Source organism: Patella vulgata, chromosome 4 (genome assembly GCF_932274485.2).
Source record: "Patella vulgata chromosome 4, xgPatVulg1.2, whole genome shotgun sequence".
NCBI lineage: Eukaryota > Metazoa > Mollusca > Gastropoda > Patellidae > Patella > Patella vulgata.
The window spans coordinates 9972928-9995243 of record NC_065882.2 but is presented as its reverse complement, the minus strand read 5'-3'; the positions used below and the strand labels follow the sequence as shown (position 1 = coordinate 9995243).

General features: G+C 33.5%; 1 protein-coding gene across 6 annotated transcripts in view; it reads left to right on the top strand.

Moving 5' to 3' along the window:
* The window catches only part of LOC126819075 (multiple PDZ domain protein), a 243265-nt gene that overhangs the window by 8030 nt on the left and 212919 nt on the right, over positions 1-22316 (top strand). The window contains exon 1 of one of the 6 annotated variants that reach the window (XM_056100530.1): positions 13041-13607. The exons of the other annotated variants lie outside the window; for them this stretch is intronic. The gene's annotated coding sequence lies outside the window, so the exon portion shown is untranslated. Of the gene's footprint in view, positions 1-13040; positions 13608-22316 lie in introns of those variants that run through there. 6 annotated transcript variants of the gene reach the window in all.

The window sequence follows — 22316 nt, the reverse complement described above, 5'->3', positions numbered from 1 at the left end:
ACATTGCATCACCAAAGATCTTGGTTCCTTTCGATATTGGTGTGTATCGGACCATAACTTTTTGGCTTGTGGACACGGTAGAGGTCACAATTTTTATCCGAATTTAATGAAATTTGAAGAAATGTATATTTTTAGATTTTATAAGATTGTTAAAATATTAATTTATATGCCGCCCTCATGTTAGATTGAACTTAGCTTTTTTATTTCTAGCTGTCAAAATTGTTTAAAGTAAATTAAAGGAGGCAAGGACTCTTAACTTAATATCATCCACCGTCTTCAACACTGTTGTTTTCCTACTGTTAAAATAAGACAAAATTGAAATTTTAAAATTGGCACAAGAATCACATGCCAGAATTACTTAAAATGTCACTTATATTGAAGCAACTCGATGAACAAGGCTAAACATATCCCACGGGAGAATACTACCAGAGTAGTAGACGCCAAAGACTGCCATTCAATTTGGACTCTTCGCATATTTTGCCGAACATATCTGATTAGAAATTACAGTAAACACAGAAACAATTGAATGTAAATCAGTTTTACATATATTCATATTACATTTTTACACCGGTATGTATTGCGACCTATTTGTCCATTTCTACATGTACATGTAGGTGCCATAGAATAGAGATTTAGCGCCTTTAAAGGAGCATTATGGGAGATTAGATAAAGTGTTGACAGTTCTCACTATAATAGTTAAAAAATAGATAACGTAAATAGAATACGCTGAAAATTTCTGTCAAATTGCTCCACTCTAAACCGAGATAATAGCTTTTGAAGCTTCGATCATCATTACTAAAGTCAGAATGATAAAAAAACAAAGTCTTGATTATCCATGTTTACGTTAATTATCCTTCACAAAATGTATTTCAATCTGCTAAATATCACAGGCTAGCGTTGACATCGAGAGTTGATTATGGTCTGGATAAGTTAATTAATGTCTAATTAATAATTTAGATAACATTTCAGGCCTAAAGAAAGACCTGCAATAGACAGATTTAGCTCTTGCATAATGTATGTATTGTTTAATATAAAATAGTTTTGATATTCTAAGGCCTATCACTCATCCAGTGAAAGTTAGACTTGTTTAACACAATTAATTTTAATCCAAGAGTAAGTAACTGATACATTTCTAAAAAATTAGCTGGGTGGGGCGGTCAAGATTTCAGTATGTTTTAGGTCTTAATTTAAATACTGTAGATATATATTTAACTGTATTAGTATATGTGCTTATTTATTTAATTAGTGATGATAAAAAGAGAAACTATTGTAAGGTAAGGATTTGTCAATATATTTGGAGATATTTATTCTTGTGGCACCCTAAAAATGTTTTCTGTTTTGATTCAACATAAGACAATTTAAATTATTAAAAACCAAAATTATTCCTCACAAAATTTCTTTGCTTTATTTGATAAAATGTTACATGTACATACATGTAGTAATAGAAAATGCGCAAAGCAAAATCTTAACCATACACTTTGTTCCAACACTAAATCCAATTATAATGCCATCATAAACCTATAAAATCAAGTTATCAAAAGTATATTATTATAATAGCATGTCAAAGACATATTTACTGTTAACGAGAAGAAGCAGAAACCAGACTCTCTTTCTCCTTGGATTAAATCCAAAATTTATTTGAAGTCCAAGAGGCCATGACATAGAAATTTCCCCACTGGAAGGTTAATGGGGTAATTGTCAGAAAAGTGTAGCCCAAAGCAAAGAAAGTGAGTCAGACATGGTTGAAGATTGGTGATTTGAAGTCCACTAATAGAGATATTGACCATAATGGGAACCAAAATCAATTTCTTGCTTCATTGAGTGTACAGAGTAGAGATCTCCCTCACAAGGGAGATAATCCTAACCAGCTTAGAGTAACTGGTTCTTTTATCAATTGATTTTATATTGGACGTATAAAATATCCATTTAATAACATCTGCTTGAAACTAAGGCCTTTCAGAAATGTCTTATCTTTGCTATGAGTAAAAAATCCAGTTACTATTATGAAGTACATTTTACTTGTGCAGTTTGATACAAGGTGGTGGGGTTTTTTTTGCTGGGGGGGACACAATTTTCCTATAATCTGTGTAATGATTTGAATAGATTAGACGAAGTAAATTGATTCTGTAGAGTGAAAGGAAGTACAAATTTATCACGCAATTCATCTCAGCGTTATGTTGACATAAAAACACTACAAAGTTTGAAGCTTTTTATATTATTTCGTTCAATTTTCTGATATCCGTCTGAAATTTCTTTTTTTGCACAAAATGATTAAATTTCACAACAATAAACTTTTTAACCGTTCTCCATATAATGTCTAGGGGAAAATCTTTGGATTTTTTGGGGGGTAAATTGCTTTGTTGGTGACAATAGAAAAAGCCAATGTTGAAACAGTCAGTTATGTACTCTCGTGTCGACACAGGAAGAAAAAAATGAAAATAATAATGTTGATAGACAAGTTGCCTTACGCTGATTGTAATCTTTCAAAACAAGAATTTAATCCTGGAAATTTTGCCCCATTTCTGATTAAAATAACAAATCAAATCAACTTTCTGTCCATAGTTTTTTTTTTATCTGAATCAAAAAACATGTAGTGGTGAAATATGTATATTGTACACCCACAATCTTTATGGGCTTTGAAATGATAGAAATGTTGGCATTTGCAAATTGGCTGTTGGTTTTTTTTTATATAAATGCTGAATGCCACAAGGCAGCTGACTCATGGATTTTTAACTTTAAAAGATAATTTTTAAGGAATTTTATCTAAAAAATATTAAATAATAAAATTGTACAGATTGAAATATGTTTTTAGATCAAGGAACACAGAATTTAAACTTTGTACCCTTCAGTCAGAAAATAAAATTACTTTTGTTACAAGTAGCGTTTTCTTTTTTATAGATAAAAAATTTGGACCGGTATATACATCACAAAACTCAATTTAAAATGAATATCTTTATAGTGTCATTTCGCATGTTCCAATTTACTCTAGATATTAGGTTTTTTGCAGACGGTTTCTGAAGGAGTTATTATTATGAAGTTTTGAAATGTCAGACTTCCCGCAAGTAATTTTCTCATCAAATAGGCTGATGATCTATCATATAATGCAGTTTATCATGAACCTTCAGATAACCAATATCACAGTTTGTGCTAGACTTAATTAATCTGTGGTCCCACCATCTTACTAGTAAATTTAGAATCAATCCAAAAAGCACAGATTGGCTTTCATCTTTGCTAGACAACAATTGAAGTTCGAGTAAATTGAGGGAATTCATGCCCAGTCAGATATCGCAAATTGCCATGCTAATAACAATGAATAAATGAATGTAGTATTGGGATTATTTAACAGACTTTACTCCTTATTCCTGTAATCGTTCTAGTTATCCGTTAGTTTTGTACTTTCGCTACTCCTGTCATCTTCTACTTGTGTCACCGATATGAAGAGTGTCTATTGGAAGTTGTTGACCCATACTCGGAAACATGTTATCTTTGTTTTGCCGATTGACTTTCGCAAGACTAATAATTGGTCATTAACTAGACACAAGATACCGTGAGATTTTCTTCTTGTGCATGTAAATCCTTTTAATATACATGTATGCTTATGCCCAGCTTGTAAAATAGCTTTATGTTGCCTTAGATGGTCACTTTAAAGGATACTGTTGACTTGGGATTTGTCGGTTGACATTTGTAAGACTAATAATTGGTCATTAACTGGACACAAGATGCCGTGAGATTTTCTTCTTGTACATATAAATCCTTTTAATATATGCTTATGCCCATTTTGTAACTTAGCTTTATGTTGCCATCATTGATCACTTTAAAGGATACAATTGCCTCGGATTTGTCGGTTGACTTTTGTAAAACTAATTATTGGTCATTAACTAAAGAAGATGCTCTAGTAGTACATGTAAGTGCAGGGGGACTGCACCACACATAGTTTACACAAGAACAAATCTACGGACAAGACACAATACGCAGAAATCACGAACATATCAAATTAAGTTAATGGATCCGGGGGCTAGCCGTAAGCGTCCACTGCGCTGTACAGTCCTGGGTCTGTAGTGATACAAACTTCACTCAAATTTGAAAACAATCAGGAATATTCTTCCATTAAATCTTTTAAAGTTGCAATTTCATATTTTTAAGTTATATTTTTAAAATTTATTAAAATAAAGCCTTAAAATAGATGGTATCTATAAACAGTCCTACCTTGTTAAAGAATAATCCTATTAATCCTATAATTCATTATCAAATTCAAACGTTTGAAGATAACTACTACATGTACATGGTAGAGAATGGAAAACAAGGGAGGTAATTGGGGGGGTAATTGTGTTATTATTTCCGGTGTAAATGAGTTTTAAGTGTGAGAATGACACCTATGATCGTATAATAGTGAGTTGACAACCTATTGAGCAAAAGACATAGAAATAATTATGTTTTGACTTTCTTAGAAAATATGAAATTGTAACTTTAATGTGTGTCCGGTTTGTAGCATATCTTTATGTTATGTTGCCATCGTTGGTCACTCTTAAAGAACACCTTTAGCATCTATCATCTGACTTTCTTGAAAACGCCTAGTAGAGAGAGGGGTTTTACATAGGCTAAGCCTGTTCCCCATTCCCATTCAGACATCCTGATTAAAAATATTGTTTTAAAAAAAAAAAATATGCCTATTAATTATGACCAAAAAACCCTTTATTTCAACGATTTCTGATTATGTCCCTGTCGATAATTCAATCTTTATGTATTAAATTTATCATCCGATTGACTTGATATTAATACACACTATTTATGTTAATTTGCTTCACTCCAGTGTGCAGGTGTTTTTGTGGTTTCTGTCTTCCATCGTGTGGTGTAACATGTACATATAGATAATGTTGAATTAAAGTGAGGGTTTGGTGACATAATGGTTAAACGTGCTTTTTCGTACAATCATAAGACCTGTCATTGAGTCAAGTGGCATGGTTTCAATTCCTTGCTTGTACATGACAAGTTATAGAGTCGCCTGTCTAACCTTTATACAGAGAGACAACACAGACAAATTTTACATAATTAATCGGTCTGCTGCATTCTAAGTAACTAAGAAAAATCTATGTTTTGGTTTCTGTTTTGATCTGAGCTTTTTCAAGAAATAATTTATAAGCTTTGTACCTGCATTTTTCAAGTGATAATCAATAATTGTACGCATATTTACTATTCATCACACTTTTGATACAAATAATCACAATTTATGACCGACCTAGAATGTTAGTTACTTTATTACTTTATTATTTAAAGCCTGTATAACAGATCGTGACTCGTACTAGTATTACACAATGTTTTTGGGATATACAGGTATTCCTCCTTATTGTTAATTTCATTTTTGAGGGAAGTCTGTATCACTACAGGCCCAGGACTGTACAGTGCAGTGGACGCTTAAGGCTAGCCCCTGGATCCATAACTCCATAACTTAATCTCTGAAGTACGTTTGTTTGTGATTTATTTGTCTTGTCCGTATATTTGTTTTTTGTAATTGTGTGTGTCTTGTCCCCCTGCACTTAAATGTACTATTAGAAAAATAAGTTTATCCACTGTGTTGGGATCGAAATTTGATCGCATGACAGTAACACAAGTATTCCCGATTGGTCGAAACACACGAGACAAAATCGGCGTCAAGTTAACTTATTGGAAAATACAAGAATGTAAACAGTTAAAGATGCATTCTTTATTAGTTAATATGGCTAAATAGTATGACACAATGTTGATATTGATACTGAAAAGTACTCAGAAATGTGTATTTTGTATTTGTTAACAGATATCCGAATACTAGTTTAAACACTACTTATCAGGTATATTGTTCAGAATAATTGCTCTCCTACATGATTAAAGATACATTATGGGAGATTAGATAAAGAGCTCGCAGTTCTCACTATAATAGTTAAAAAACTAGATAATGTAAAGGGTATTTGCTGAATATTTCAGTCAAATTGATCCACTCTGAACTGAGAATTTAGCGATTGAATTTTTGTGCCTAGCCTCGATCATCATTACTAAAGTTGGTATGATAAAAAACATATCCATTTTTTGATTTAATCATGAATGAGCGTTGAGCAGCAGATCGGATTATAATCCAGTAAATATCACAGGCTAGCAATGACATCGAGAGTTGATTATGTTCTGGATAAGTTAATTATTGTCTAATTAATAATTTAGATAGCATTTCAGGCCTAAAGATAGACCTGCAATTGGCAGATTTAGTTCTTGCATAATGTACAATGTATGTTTAAACAATTTCTATATACAGTGTATTATATTTAGATCACTTAGGAACATGATACAAAGTTTTATTTAAATGCCATGGCTGTATATGTTTGTGTAGTTCTGCTTATTTATTATCCTTCTTCAATTATGTTTATTCTCACAGATGCTAATAAACCTTCCTTGGCTCCAGTAAACCTTTGAGGCTTTGATATTCTCTAAAAATTATATCTCAATTTATGACAATTTCCTTATTATCCAGACAAGTTCAAATAGGAAGAAGAAATTAAATCAGTGACATATAATTGAACAAATATTTTGTTGCAATATCTTGTCTTTGAGGAGAAAATTACCTAAAGTTTGAATACATAAATATTTGAGGATTATGAGTTATGACTGTTCAACCTTATAATTAAAATTGAATCTTTAGTTCGTTCTGACTAGGATTTTTGGTCTACTGGATATAAGATCTAACCACTTCTTAATTGGTTATTTGTTGTCTATGATAGTCTAGAAATTATTATGGCCACAAAAAGGCATCTATTTTTTGAAGGGTTAATTGGAATTTATGGACTGATAAACTCTGATTCTGCTTCGTGAGTTCATGTACAGTAGATATTATGCAGTAAACAATGATTAAACATATACTGATGTCCAAAAGAAAGTATACACTGTGCATTTTGTCCTGCTTCAAACAAAGTCGTTTTTCCATTGTATTTGGGTACAATGTCCATTTGTTTTGGCTTTTATTTGCTTAGAAATATTGAGTTGGACGCACGAGACATGTTCAGTGTAGTTTTATCACATTTTTTTGATTTAAAAAAAACATAGTCATATTTTTAGTGTGTATACTTTCTTTTCGACATTAGTATACATTATGCAAGAGCTAAATTTGCCTATTGCAGGCCTGAAATGCTATCTAGATTATTAATTAGACATTAATTAACTTATCCACACCATAATCAACTCTTGATGTCAACGCTAGCCTGCGATGTTTACTGGATTACTATACCATTTGCTGCTCATTATTTCATAATTTACCATGAAAAGTAATTGATATCTTAAACCTACATTATGCAAGAGCTAAATCTGCCTATTGTAGGTCTTTCTTTAGGGCTGAAATGTTATCTAAATTATTAATTAGACATTAATTAACTTAATCAACTCTCGATGTCCATGCTAGTCTTCGATGTTTACTGGATTAGGATACCATTTGCTGCTCCACTTTATCCTTAATCGAGACTATGTTTTTTATCTAACCAACTTTAGTAATGATGATCGAGGCTAGGCCCAAAATTCAATCGCTAAAATCTCGGTCCAAAGTGGATCAATTTGACTGAAATTTTCAGCAAATTCGCTTTACATTATCTAGTTTTTTACTATTATAGTGAGAACTGCCAGCTCTTTATTGAATCTCCCATAGTGTATTTTTAAATTAAGGCCTGGTGAAAAATGAAGTGTTCGTGTGGAATTAATGGTGAAACTTCACAAGAAAGATAACGTAATTTGGAGATGTCGAAAGACTTTAAGTAAAACAAATGTAAAAATCAATTGGATATCAGGTTACTAGACTATGAATAATTCAACAATGTTTGTGGAATAATGATGTCTAATCTGTGAAATAACACGCCTTTCAACAGTCTTGTTTCTACTTAAATAAAAAAAACTGTTTCTGAAACTTTATTATTTCTTTAAAGTTGCAATTTCATATTTTTAAGTTATATTTTTAAATTAATTAAAATAAAGCCTTAAAATAGATGGTATCTATAAACAGTCCTACCTTGTTAAAGAATAATCCTATTGCCAGTTGAGAAATTGGCAAAAATATCATTTGCCACTTTAAATTCAAACGTTTGAAGATAGCTATTCCATGGGGGGAATAGAAAAACAAGGGAGGTAATTGTGTTTACGGGGTCAAAGGATTTTTAAGTGGGAGAATAATACCTATGATCGTATAATAGTGAGTTGACAACCTATTGAGCAAAAGACATAAAAATAATTATGTTTTGACTTTCTTAGAAAATATGAAATTATTGCTTTAATAGACCAGATGGCTTAAGATTCTGAAATTGAAGTCCAAACTGTGGCTCCAGTTTGCTATAATTGTGACTTGACATATCAAGACAAGATATACATGTAGTCTAGTACTGTATATCTCAAGCACCCGATACCACCTCCATTACGTCATTATCATTTTAAAGCTAGTTTAGAGATAACAGGCTTTAGTTCAATCTATCATGGCCATTTACATTGTCCCTTTCAAGAAGGCAGTTGTCAGTAATTTGCTTTTGAGCAAATTGCAGTGTGTCAAGGCATTACGGTATGTTAGCTTTTCAAATGGAAATATCTCTTGGGTTAATAACTGAACTATTAAAAATTGTTCTTATGCCAGATCTGACAGCCTTCAATTTTTTAGATGATGTCACATTTCCAAGATGGCTACGATAACGTTTCTGGTAGGGCTGGCAGAAAATACTGATATTGATGATAATCTACGATAAAGTGTTTTGAAGATCGATAATTGTTACCGATTTAAAATATCGATAATCGAGCAATTATAGGTAGTCACTTGTAAGAAGAAATCAATACAAGATAATCTTTATCACAGTATACATGTACTTTGAGACTTGTGCTTGGGCTTAGCTTGGTATTACTGTAATGAAACAAAAAATTCATTAAACAGTTATTAAACACACACGTTTCGTTTTTCACATGAAACATCACCGCTAAGAACTGTCAGACGGTTATGATGAGAGCAAATAGTTTCACATAAGGGAAATAACTACATTTTATTATACTCATTATTATTATTTCTCTGGTCATAAGCGACAGAGAGAGAGAGAGAGAGAGAGAGAGAGAGAGAGAGAGAGAGAAATGGGGTTTAACGTCCACTCGACACAAACTAGGTCATTTCGGGACTAACACATGGTTTAATTTTATTTCAATAATTCACTTGCGCGTAGAGGTTTTTAGCAGTGGGAGGAAACAGGAGGACCCGGAAAAAACCCACGAGGTTGGACAGGCGAACCTACTCCTTGCCACGTACAACCGGGGATTCGAAACCATGCCAGTTGACTCAATGACAGACTTTATGGTACAGCGCGCACGTGCTAATTTGAACTGTGATCCAATCTATAGTTTTTCAAAACATATTTTATAATGTATCCGAGAAAGAATTCAGTCATTGTTGTTTGTATTCTACAGGAGAGCCAAAAGAAGTTCCCCTTAACAAATTGAAAAAATCGCTCCCCTTAAAAAGCTCTCCCAGTTTCGATAAAAAGAGTGATTTAGAAATTAAGGAGAGTGATCTGATATTAAGGAGAGTGATTAGTTGTGTGTATGGGAAATGGTTCTGAAGATCAATAACTGCATGTTAGGGGGTCATTCCTGGATTCATAAATGATAATAAACCATGAGTTTCAATTTTAAGGAGAGGGAGAAAAAGCTCCCCTCGGTCAACGTTCAGGTGAGTGGCAGGCGCTTGAGAGCGATTGCTCACCTTAAAGGCTCAATACCACTCTTGTTGTAACTGAATAATATGTCCCAATCTTTATTCTGGTCAACAAATTGTACTATTTTAGAATATTTCAATTAATTGATGAAACAAATTTCATCTTAACACACCTTATTTAAAAATTTTGAAAAATTCAACATAATGGATTGAAACGTCTAACGTAAACCTTTTCAAATGAAACTTCGATTTAAAAATATTTTCGAACCCTCTGGACAAGTAAAATAGGATGTAATGGATAATTTACACAACAGGTAGGACACTTAAACATCTAGTACTTAGATAGAGATATTATTTATTTTCTGGAGCTTTCAAGCCAGCAAGAGTGTTATTGTCCCTTTAAAAAACAATGACTGAGAATTGCAACATGAATTACTGGTAAGACATTTTGTAGTTTCCAAAAAGTGCTTCTAAAATCCAAATGACTTAGAAGATTAAGAGTCATTAGACCACCTACGTATAAAAGATCTTCTGTATTATGTGATCTATTGGGAATCTGTACAGTAAATTAGATAAAATAGTAAGATTGCATTCGTGCAGCACGAAAATCTAATTTGTAAGATCTTTTGACCTTTCTCCAACTGTTCTTAACTTGAAATAACATTTTTTTTCTGTCATATATTTTTTAAAATATTATAAATGAATAAGTGGTAGTTATTTTTTACGTTGTTGTATAATCTGATATAATACAGAATGAATTCAGTAAATACCGTGGATAACGATTTCCGATTATAAATGTTAACTTACAGGACAATAAACACCATCCATCGATTTTACGTTATATATATGTATGTGATAGAAGTGGTTAAAAAAATTCAAAATTTGATTTTAACATAGAGATTGTTGCTAGGGTTAAAAGAGGGTGGGGTGGGGAAATCTAGTGGTTTAACGCATCAAATGGCGTGGTTTTGATTGCCTACTTGTACGTTTACATGACAAGGAGTAGGGTCGCGTGTCTAACCTCGTGGGTTTTCTTCCACTGCTACAGGCTCCTACGCGCAAGCGAATTATTGAAATAAAACTGAACCATACATGTATTTTAGTCCCAAAATGACCTAGCTCTGACGAGTGGATGTTAAACCCCATTTTTTCTCTCTCTCTCTCTCTCTCTCTCTCTCTCTCTGCTAGGGTTAATCCATAACGATTTGAAGGTTCTCGAAGTGATACTAACAAAAAGAAAGTGAAATTGTTTATGAACTGAAGTAGATAGTAGTAACAGCAACCCAGACAACTTAATTTTACAGTATATATCTTATTTTTAGAGCACGTTATGAGCCAGATTATTCACATATACATTGTATCAAACATAAACAGTATAACTGTAGATGCATGTTCTTTCTTAATGTGGTTGTACGTGACAAGGAGTAGGGTCGCCTGTCCAACCTCATGAGTTTTCTCATGGCCCTCGGGTTTCCTCCCACTGTTAAAGACCCCTACACACAAGCGAATTATGGAAATAAAATTGAACCATCTGTTAGTCCCGAAATGACCTAGTTTGTGTCAAGTGGTTGTTAAACCCCATTTCTCTCTCTTTTTCTTTCTTAAAGTAGCTAAGTCTCTAACTCAATATCATCAAAAGTCATACACGTTGAAAATACGAATTATTTGTCAATTCAAATCAACATTGATGTGATCTTACCAGGAAAAGACAGGCTTCTGATATCCAATATTTAAGACAGAATAAACATTTTACCATTGGTACACGAATCGTGTACCATAGTGCATTTTAGCGTCATTTGCAACAAGTGACCAGAAAGAACGAGGCTAGACATATTCAACTGGAGAACAAGCTCAATAGACTGGAATAACCAGACAATAGAAATTGCTATAGGGTTGAGACACAGGCCGTATTTTGCTGGACATAACTGATTTGAAATTAAGAGTCAAAACGGAAACAATTGAATGTAAATCAGTTTATATACAATCAGATTACATTATTATATGTGTTGCAACCCATTTGGGTCAATTTCTAGGTCCCAAATATTGGCGATTTAGCTCCTTTAATGTAAAGAAATTTAATGAAATGGGGTTTTCCATCTTACTTTTCTACACCTGTACTTTTATTGCTGCTACTTTCCCAAGATGAGATAGAGATCCATTGACAGTTGGAATTCGATGTAAGAGTAGGCCGTAGTGCCACTGTCCGGGCTAAATTTCCCTCATCGTACACTGTATGGCTATGCCCGTCTTCGTTAGCCAAGTTCGGAGTAGGACGTTAAACCCCATTTCATTTCATGTCTAAGAGAGATAAGATAACAGTTAATGATGAGAAATTAATATAAACTTAAAATAAACAGAAGATGAAATAATTTTTAATAATCATACTTTTTAACATACAAAGTCTTCAACTGTACGTAGACTTTATTCTGACATGTTGAGGCTTTAGATTGATTGCACATACATGTTGAGGCTTTAGATTGATTGCACATAAAAGATCCCTTGTCAGTTGGAATTCAATATAAGAAATTAATATAAACTTAAAATAAATTGAAGATGAAATAATTTTTAATAATCATACTTTTTAACATACAAAGTCTTCAACTGTACGTAGACTTTATTCTAACATGTTGAGGCTTTAGATTGATTGCACATAAAAGATCCCTTGGCAGTTGGAATTCGATATAAGAATAGGCCGTAGGCCCACTGTCCGTGCAAAATTTCCCTCATAGCACACAATATTGCATATGCCCATCTTCATTAGCCCATTCGGAGTTGGACGTTAAACCCATTTCCTTTCATTTTTTTATAAATAGATTGTTAATATCTTAAAATCACCAAGTTCAAGAATACCCCAAAAAATATTAGTCATTGTCCAATTTAGAATGATACAAATGTGGATTTATGTATATTTTCAACTACAATACATGTAACTCTTTTTTTAGGCCTGAAACAATAGAAAAGTGTGACAGGTATTAATCTAAATATATTGTAATGTGTTTGTTTTATGTCATTAAATATTTATCTATTTTATATTGATACAAACCAAACTGAAATAACTATATAAATTATCCCTTGATATTGAACACGTGCAGACATTAAATGTACAATATTGAGATAAAACAAAAAAAAATATGACAGATTTCATTGTGTCTGGCTAATAAGAAAAATAAATGATTTATTAAATATTTATCATCATTATCTCATTTCTATATACAGAATGAATGTAAACAAATATTAAATTATTTAAATCTAATATCACATGATATGAAACATATTGCATGGATGTTATATTATTATATGAAACAAGGAAAAGTCAGGGAGGCTTTATTGTGTTTGGTATTGATTATTATTTGAACATGTATCTTGAGATGTGAAGGCCATATTTTCCTCACACTCAGTACTAATTTCCACTTTCCTTCACAATACCAAAAGCTCTGATTATTATGGGATATATATGGAGATGAGAATAATTGAAGCATGGTAAATGTTCAATAGTGGGTTTACACTATGGAGCGTTTTAATTGAGTCTAAGCTTACAGGGTCAGACTATTGTCTTGTCATGGTTGCTGTCAGGTATTCGGCAATAAGCTCCTGTTCTTTTATATCTTGGCTTGGAGAAAGTTATTTAATTAGTGCTAGAAATAACCCTAGTCTGAGACAGCGTTGGCTGGCTAGTGTATGGTAGAAATTGTATCGATGTTGGTTGTTGGGATAATCTGTATTAATAGTAGCCGTCATGTTATAACTTGACAGTCAGAACTACTAGAGATGGCACTACAGTAGCATACCTTCTGGGCATGTGCGGATATTGAAACGATTGTCGTCTGTAGTATTTATTGGAGAAATTCAGCATGATTCTCGTGACTTGGATACGGAAACGGAATATTTGTGATTTTCCCGGTTATAACAGCATATAGGCCAGGTTGGTTATTTTTGCATTATTTTATGTGTTAGTGTAGCTCTTAACTCCACTGTGCTTTAATTATAGATTTTTTTGCAAGGTTGGATCACACAGCATGTCTAAAATTATTGACTGGATACTGACAAGTGTAACATTAGAATCAATCGCAACCTGATTTACGTTAATGTAAACCTGTGTTTTGAAATTAATCTTTCTAGTATTAATGAGATTGTTTTATGCTGGTGATTCCTGTTTGCCGATCATTGTCTCAGTTAGTATGTCTATTTTTAACATAAAAATTGCAACTAATAATAGCTATAACGTTTGTTGTTTATTTAATACATGTATTTGCAAAGATATTAAATATTGTTAGTGATTATCGGGCAATTTAGCAGTATCGTTTGAGTTTCAGATTAAGCATATATTCTAAGTTCTATAAAAACGATTTGTGTATATTTCACATATAAATTAGAAAAAAAGTGCCTTGAATGTCCTCAGTAATTATTTAGTGTTGTTTATTTAATACAAGTATTTGCGAAGATATTAATGTTCAGAATATTGTTAGTGATTATCAAGTAATTTAGTAATATCAGTATCGTTTGAGTTTCAGATTAAGTATTTATTTTAATTTCTATTAAAACTATTTGTGTATATTTCAAATATAAATTTAAAAAAAAAATTGCCTTGAATGTCCCAAGTAATTGTTTATCGAGAATTTTACTGATATTAGTGATAAATTTTTTGGTGTGATTGAATTAAAGGAAGATAATAAGCAGTATTAAACTATTAATCAAAATGTCGAAAATTATCAAATTAGACATACATGTAGAAATGGAGACATTATTGATATTTTTAGAATATGTACATGTATTTTAATTGTGTATTAATGGGTTTTTTTTGTCTTTGGTCAGTTATTAGTAGAATACTATACACATGAATCTGTTTACGTTTTATGAAGTACAAATAGGGACAACAATTTACAGTATATCCTCCGACTTGATAAATTCTTCAAAATGTCCAGGACCCTTATTCACGAAAACTTAAACTTAGATAAAATCGAAATTTGAAGAAATACTGCACTTCGATTGGCTGACCAATATGCAAATTGGATATATGCAAATTGATTTTACTGGTCAGCCAATCGAATTGCAGTATTTCTTAAAATTTCGATTGTATCTTAGTTTAAGTTTTCGTGAATAAGGGCCCAGAGGTATAGTACTGATAAGCATTGACGTTTTTGTTTTTGTCCTTGGTCAGTTAAGGTGTTTTGTTATCACTAGAATATAGATGAATCTGTTGACATTTTGTGAAATACAAATAAAGACAACAATTTACAGTATATCTTCAGACTTGATAAATCTTGAAAAGGCCCAGAGGTATTGTACCAACCGGACTTATAAAGACAAGGGAGTTTGGTAGTCTAGTGGTTTAACACACGTGCAACAAATCTGTCATTGAGTCAATTAGCGTAGTTTTGATTCCCCGGTTGTAATTGACAAGGAGTAGGGTTGTATATCCAACCTGTAAGTTCTCTCCTGGTCCTCCGGTTTCCTCCCACTGCTAAAGATGCCTACTTGCAGGCGAATTATAAAAATATAAATTGAACCATATGCCAGTCCCAAAATAACTAAGTTTGTGAAGAGTGGATGTTAAACCACATCTCTCTCTACCTCTCTAATAAAGACAGGTGTATGCCATGCAGTGTCCTATGGTCAGCGGGGGGATCACGTGGCTAAGTGGTTAAGACGCTGGCTCACTAGCCTGGAGGTCGGGTGTTCGATCCCTGCATTGGCCGAGAAAGTTCATCCACATTTTCCAGTGTGGTTCCCCCCTTTTCAGTAATGCTGGACGGATTGCCTGACAAGGACAGCTGTCTTGTCGTTCGGATGGTACAAAAAACTGAGGTCCCGTGTATATATTGGAATGCACGTAAAAGATCCCCTGGCAGTTGGAATTTGATATAAGAGTAGGCGATACTGCCGCTGCCCGGGCAAAATTTCCCTCATAGCACACTGTATGGTGTATGCCCGTCTTCATTAGCCCAGTTTAGGAGCAGAACAGTAGGACGTTAAACCCAATTTCATTTCATTTCCTATGATCAGCAAATGTTTTGCTGTGATCTTAAACCAACCATGGACCTTATAGTACATTATAAGGTCCGTGAACCAACTAATATATTATACCCAGGACCTCAGTTTTTCATCCCATCCAAACAACTAGACATTTTTATAGAGAATATAGATTGTAGAGATGTGTGGATGTTTTAATGATAAGGGAATAATATTTTTGATTGAACGTGTGTGGTATCTGTTCAGGACATTAAAGATCATGACATTATGTTGGACATTGTAATTATATAGAAGGTTGATTATACTATAGAACTATGGATGTTAATATCATTAATGATATACATGTAGTACAAGGTATAATTTATCATTAATTGTAATAGGGCTCTTGTCATGGTATCAAAGGTTTGTCATAATACTTTCATATTGAACATGGTGGTTATCCTCAATGAGGGGGGTTGGATGGCCGAATGGTTAGCGCTTGCTATTAATTGTCATTGAGTCAACAAGCGTAGTTTCAATACTTGACAAGGAGTAGGGCCGTCTGTCCAACATCATGGTTTTTTTCCAGGTCCTCCGGTTTCATCTCACTGCTAAAGACCCCTACGCACTAGCAAATTATTGAAATAAATTTGAACAATATGTTAGTCCCGAAATGACATAGTTTTTGTCAAGTGGGCGTTACACACCATCTCTCAGTGGCGATATAACCTATTCTATCGAATTGCAACTGTCAAATAGTCAGGATGTGAATCTGAGACCTCCAGGTTTGCAAGCTAGCATAGCACTGAGCGTTAATGATAAGTGATGTACATGGATGATAATGAGTATATACATGTAATAAAGATAATGTTTCATTGATTTGAGCCAGGAGGTATGTATGTGAGAATGTGACGATGAATATTGTGAATTATTGATTATAATGCCCTACCTACTACTACCAATAATAATTATTTATAAAATCAACATATAATACAAGGTTCAATTAAACCAACATCGCATCACATCATTTCCTTTAACAATAGCTCAGATTTGTGAAAACGTCATTTTTCCACCTAAAAATCACTAATGTTAATTGGTATTTAAGCAGAAAGAAAGATATCAACTTGAATAAAATTGAATTGAACCATATGTTAGTCCCAATATGACATATTATTTTGTGTCATGTGGATGTTAAACCCCATTTCTCTTTCTCTCTCTTTACATGGAAATACATCTACTTCCGCCAGCCTCGTGGATCTTTACTGAGCCAGTTATGATAATCTTGTCTACTTCAGCCAGCCTTGTTTATCCTTACTGAGTCTGTTATGAAAACCTTGTCTACTTCCAATTAAAAATGAAGGGTGAAGCAAAAAACGCAAGTCTGCCAATTCTTTTGTTCGAATCCTGTCGGGGTTTGGATGGCCGAATGGTTAGCATGTGCGCGCTGTATCATAAAGTCTGTCATTGAGTCGACTGGCGTGGTTTCGAATCCCCGGTTGTACGTGACAAGGAGTAGGATCGCCTGTCCAACCTCGTGGGTTTTCTCCGGGTCTTCCGGTTTCCTCCCACTGCTAAAGACCCCTACGCGCATGTGAATTATTGAAATAAAACTAAACCATATGTTAGTCCCGAAATGACCTAGTTTGTGTCGAGTGGACGTTAAACCCCATTTCTCTCTCTCTCCACATATATACACCCAACAATCCTTGATGGTTGGAATTCACATTATTCACTCAACCAATGACATGAGAAATTACCTCTCAGAACCATATTTACTTATTATTTGTAGAAAAAGAATAATAGAAAACTTTCCTTGCCAGCTGTTATATACATTTACTGTAGGTAAATATATCGTTGCATAACATATCTAAGAATAGGCATTACAGAAATAACTGATACCACACTCGATTCCACAGATTTACCTGGTATTATTAGAAGTTGATTACAGGTACAAGTTGTTTGACAGTGTCAATAGGTATATACTTACCTTCCAAGATATACAATTGTGTAGGTTAAGTACGAGTTGAGATCAGAATGGCTCGATATAAAAGCTAGAAAGGATATTGGATAATTGATTATTGTATAGCACCCAGCAAAAAATAAATCTTTGTTCCTTCTAAGTACTGGTGTTAAAATAATAATAGATCTACCAAGATATACAATTGTGTAGGTTAAGTACGAGTTGAGATTGGAATGGCTCGATACAAAAGCTAGGAAGCATATAGAAAGGATATTGGATAAGTGTATTAATGTATAACACCCAGCAAAAAATGAATCTTTGTACCATCTAAGAACTGGTGTTAATAGATCTACAATGATATAGAATTGTGGAGGCGCTAACTATGATAGTTGAGATCAGAATGGCTTGACCGTAATAGAAAGGATATTGAATAAGCATATCAATAACCAGTGAAAAATATAAAGAATCTTTGAACTTGCTACTGGAAGTTAGTACTTAATGTTTAATACTGTTAATAGATAGACTTACGTACAAGATGTAGAATTAAGTAAGTTAGGATAGTCGAGATCAGAACGGCTCGAGTCATAGAATCTAGCAATTAAGGGAGGATATTGAAGATATATTGGATAAGTACCTGCTACAAGAAGTTGAGTACAAGTATTTGATACTAATGTACAAGATATAAAAATTGTGTTGGATAAATATAAAGATAACAGCTCAGCATAGAAACCAAGAAACCAACATGTAGAAACCAACATGTAGAACAATTCTTATTGAATGTTATAGGTGATATATTGTCTTTGATCACTCAGGTGAGATATTAGGTTTATTGTTGACATTAGTTGGTGTATATTGATGTAGATTGCATTGTAAGTAGCTTTCTGTAGCATAATCCATAAATGATTAATTTTATCAGATACTCGTACCCTCTATAGGGTTTTCCATCCATTGTTCTTGAGCTTGTTGTGCAAAACAAAAACATGGTAAAAGTTATTACACACATAAGATCAGTAGACCTGTACATGATGTTGATATAATGATACATGTACATTCCATGTGCACGTTTCCAAGCGCATTTTAGCCAGTTACGTGGAAACACTTTCTATACATTTTCATTAGACTGACTTTTTCGTATGTGGTAACTGGGCCTTCATGTGAAATATGTCGCATACATGTTCATTCATCTCCAGTAAGGGCATAGGGCAACAGTTATAAAAAAATAAGAAATGAAAGGGGGTTTAATGTCCTACGATTTTGCTCCGACTGCGCTAAGTGTGATAGTCATATGTCATACAGTATGCTGTAAGGAAAATTTTGCCCGTATAGTGGTGCTAAGGCCTACTCTTATATCGAATTCTAACTGCTAGGGGATCTTTTACATGCATACCAATATGTACATGGGACCTAGGTTTTTGTCCCATCCAAACAACTAGACAACTGTTCTTGTCAGGCCATCCGTCCTGCACAGTAATAAAGAAATGAGACCTATTGTCTATCAGTCCTAGTCAAAAAATAAATTGTAAAAATTATACTGCATGAAAGACTAGCAAATTACTTGATATTCTGGTTGCCAAACGAATGCAAAACTCTCATTCATTGTAGTTGTGACCACAGAAAAAAAAGGATTAACCATATTTTAATCTCAAATAAGCCAAATTTTTGTGTTGATGAAACATTAATTTCATTCTATGCACAAAAGAGGAGGGGGGGGGATGGCCGATGGTTAGCGTGTGTGCGTTGTATCATAAGGTCTGTCATTGAGTCAACTGGCATGGTTTCGATTCCCCGGTTATATGTGACAAGGAGTAGGGTCGCCTGTCCAACCTCAAGGGTTTTCTCTGGGTCCTCAAATTTCCTCCCACTGCTAAAGATGCCTACACGCAAGCAAATTATAGAAATATAAATTGATCCATATGTTAGTCCCGAAATGACCTAGTTTGTGTCAAGTGGACATTAAACCCCATTTCTCTCTCTCTCTCTCTCTCTCTCTCTCTCTCTCTCTCTATGCACAAAAGCATTGACCTGTGCCTTACTGAAACTGTGTTATAATGAACCAAGCAATACTGTTCAAGGTTGAGATAGTTATAAAACAGTGGTTAGACTTAGAAATGCTATAATGAATTAATGAATTAAGTATGAGTGATTAACTACTTAGTACCTGTACTACAGGTTTATAACTTACTTGAATCCAGCTGGGGCAATAACATAATAATCAATGTTATAGAGGTGTATCGTTACTGCTTAGTGTTTTCATACATGTATGTATGATGAAGGCCAGGAAATAACTATTTTAGTTGTAATAATAGTGGCCTAAATGAATTTGTAACTAATATTTTTAACTTTGCATCAGACATTCTTTGAAATTATAAATATAACATAGGAATGAGGAGAGGAGTTAAAAATAGGTCTAACTGTTCCACAAGCCTGTTCGCTGAGGTAAAATAAAAAAAAGATAAAAAAAAAAAAAAAAATTGTATATACTGTATAATCAGTGATAGGTGGATCATTTCGAGACTTAATGATTTTTTATAAGAATGGTTTCAATAAGGAGCTTTTCAGTGCCAACAAATTCAACTATAATATTTTAAGGTTTCTGAAATACCAGGAATGAGACAAGGCCCTCAGGGATCTAATCTCTCAAGCTACAGTTATCTCATACATCAGACATATTTTACATCTTTAGTCCCATTCTTGTAGCTACAGTACTGTTCAGGCGGAAGTATGAAATTAGTCCTTGTGGGCGTTTTTTCCACTCAAAAATCGCGGCTTTTTTCTCATATACACTCCGCGGAATTAGAGCTGTTCTAGGAGGAAAAAAAAGTCTGCGAAAATATAAAATTCGCGGTGGCCTATTGTCTGGGAAAATATGAAATTCGCGGAGGATTTTAGTCGGTGGAAACATAAAATTCACGGCGGATTATGGTCCACAGTGATTCAAAATAGTCAGAGTAATTTATGTACTAAGTATTGAACATCTTTTAACTGGGGTGGAGATATAGAATGGTTGTTTGGTAAGTTTTTTTTTTGGTGGAGGGTTGGATGGCCGATTGGTTAACGAGTGCACGTTGAAGCATAAGGTCTTTCATTGAGTCATGCGTGGTTTGATCCCCTGCTTGTGCATTTTCTCTGGGTCCTCCAGTTTCCTCCCACTGCTTAAGACCCCTACGAGGTAGCAAATTAATGAAATAAAATTGAACCATATGTTATTCCCTAAATGACCTAGTTATTATGGAGAATACTTCAACTCTTATAAGAGTAAGCCATAGTACCGCCGCCGGGGCAAAATTTCCCTCATAGCACTCTGTATGGCGTATGCCCATCTTCATTAGTCCAGTCTAACCCTCTGTTTCCCTGCTGATAATACAGCTTTAAATGACATCTAGCTTTAAACTTCAGAATTGGTAACATAATGACAACCTGTGTAATAAATGTGTCTGCATTAAATAATAAATTATCCCTTGATACATGTACATCAAATATTTATCAGTCATAAAATTGTGAAACTCTTTTGAAAACATATTGATTAATTTTTAATGTCAGTCTGTTTGATACAATGTATTTTGTTTTATACAAGGTAAAACTAAGTTTGACTTTGAACTCTTATCTACCTATACATCACTAAAATTTTAATTTTGAAGGGGCATCGAAACCTTATAGATCTTTGTTGGTCGGTAAACAGTTCATTGAATTTGAACTCTCGACTACATCACTGAAACTTTAATTCTAAAGGGGCATTGGAACCTTGGGGTGGTCGGTAGTTTTAAAAAGATATATTTTATTTTACTATATAATGATAAAACTGATATCAGGTGTGTTCAAGTTTGAAACAGATTTGACTATCCATCACCAAGATATATAACTTTTTAAAGATGCTCATTCCCCTTTAATCTGATCAATGTCGGGTTACATTCCTTAGATAAAATCATTTTCATCACTTCTTTTGGCACCTGTATGTTTGGTAGAAAATAGATTATTTTCATTAACTTACATTTCCATACATACATGTATAAACAATGTTTTACTATTTAAAACTAAATATGCTTTTGCATTATTCGAAGATTGGAGTTATTTCTTCTAATCCAAACAAATTCCTACACTGGTAATTACTGGTAAATAGGAAGAGATGAATTAAGACAAAAACAACATAGTGGGAGAAAGCATACCATTTGTTAGTAATTATCTAATTTGTCTATATTGATAAGTATGGGTTCTTCAGGTACATAAATATTTAATTACATGTATGTTTATTAGGATAATATTATTCTCTTTATCAACACCTTGTTTTGTGGTTTGACTTGGTACCAGATTTGAATCAGTACCTTCATTTAATTACATACATGTAGTAATAAGTGAACTTGTGGGTAGGTCCACAAAAAAGAGCGGATTAAGATCCCTGGTTTATTAGGATAATATTATTCTCTTTAACAACACCTTGTTTTGTGGTTTGACTTGGTACCCGATTTGAATCTGTACCTTCTTTAATTGCATACATGTAGTAATAAGTGAACTTGTGCATGATATTTTGCAAATAAAATGGTAGGTCCACATAATACATGTATACAATACAGGACTTGGTAGATCTAATAATGACACCTGAAGAAGAAAGACAAATATATTTGTTACACTGGACAACTATTACATGGTTAAATATGCCAGATGATGCACAGGTAGGTACTGCACATACCCAACTAGTCCCATGTAGAAGAAACCAAGCTAAACTAG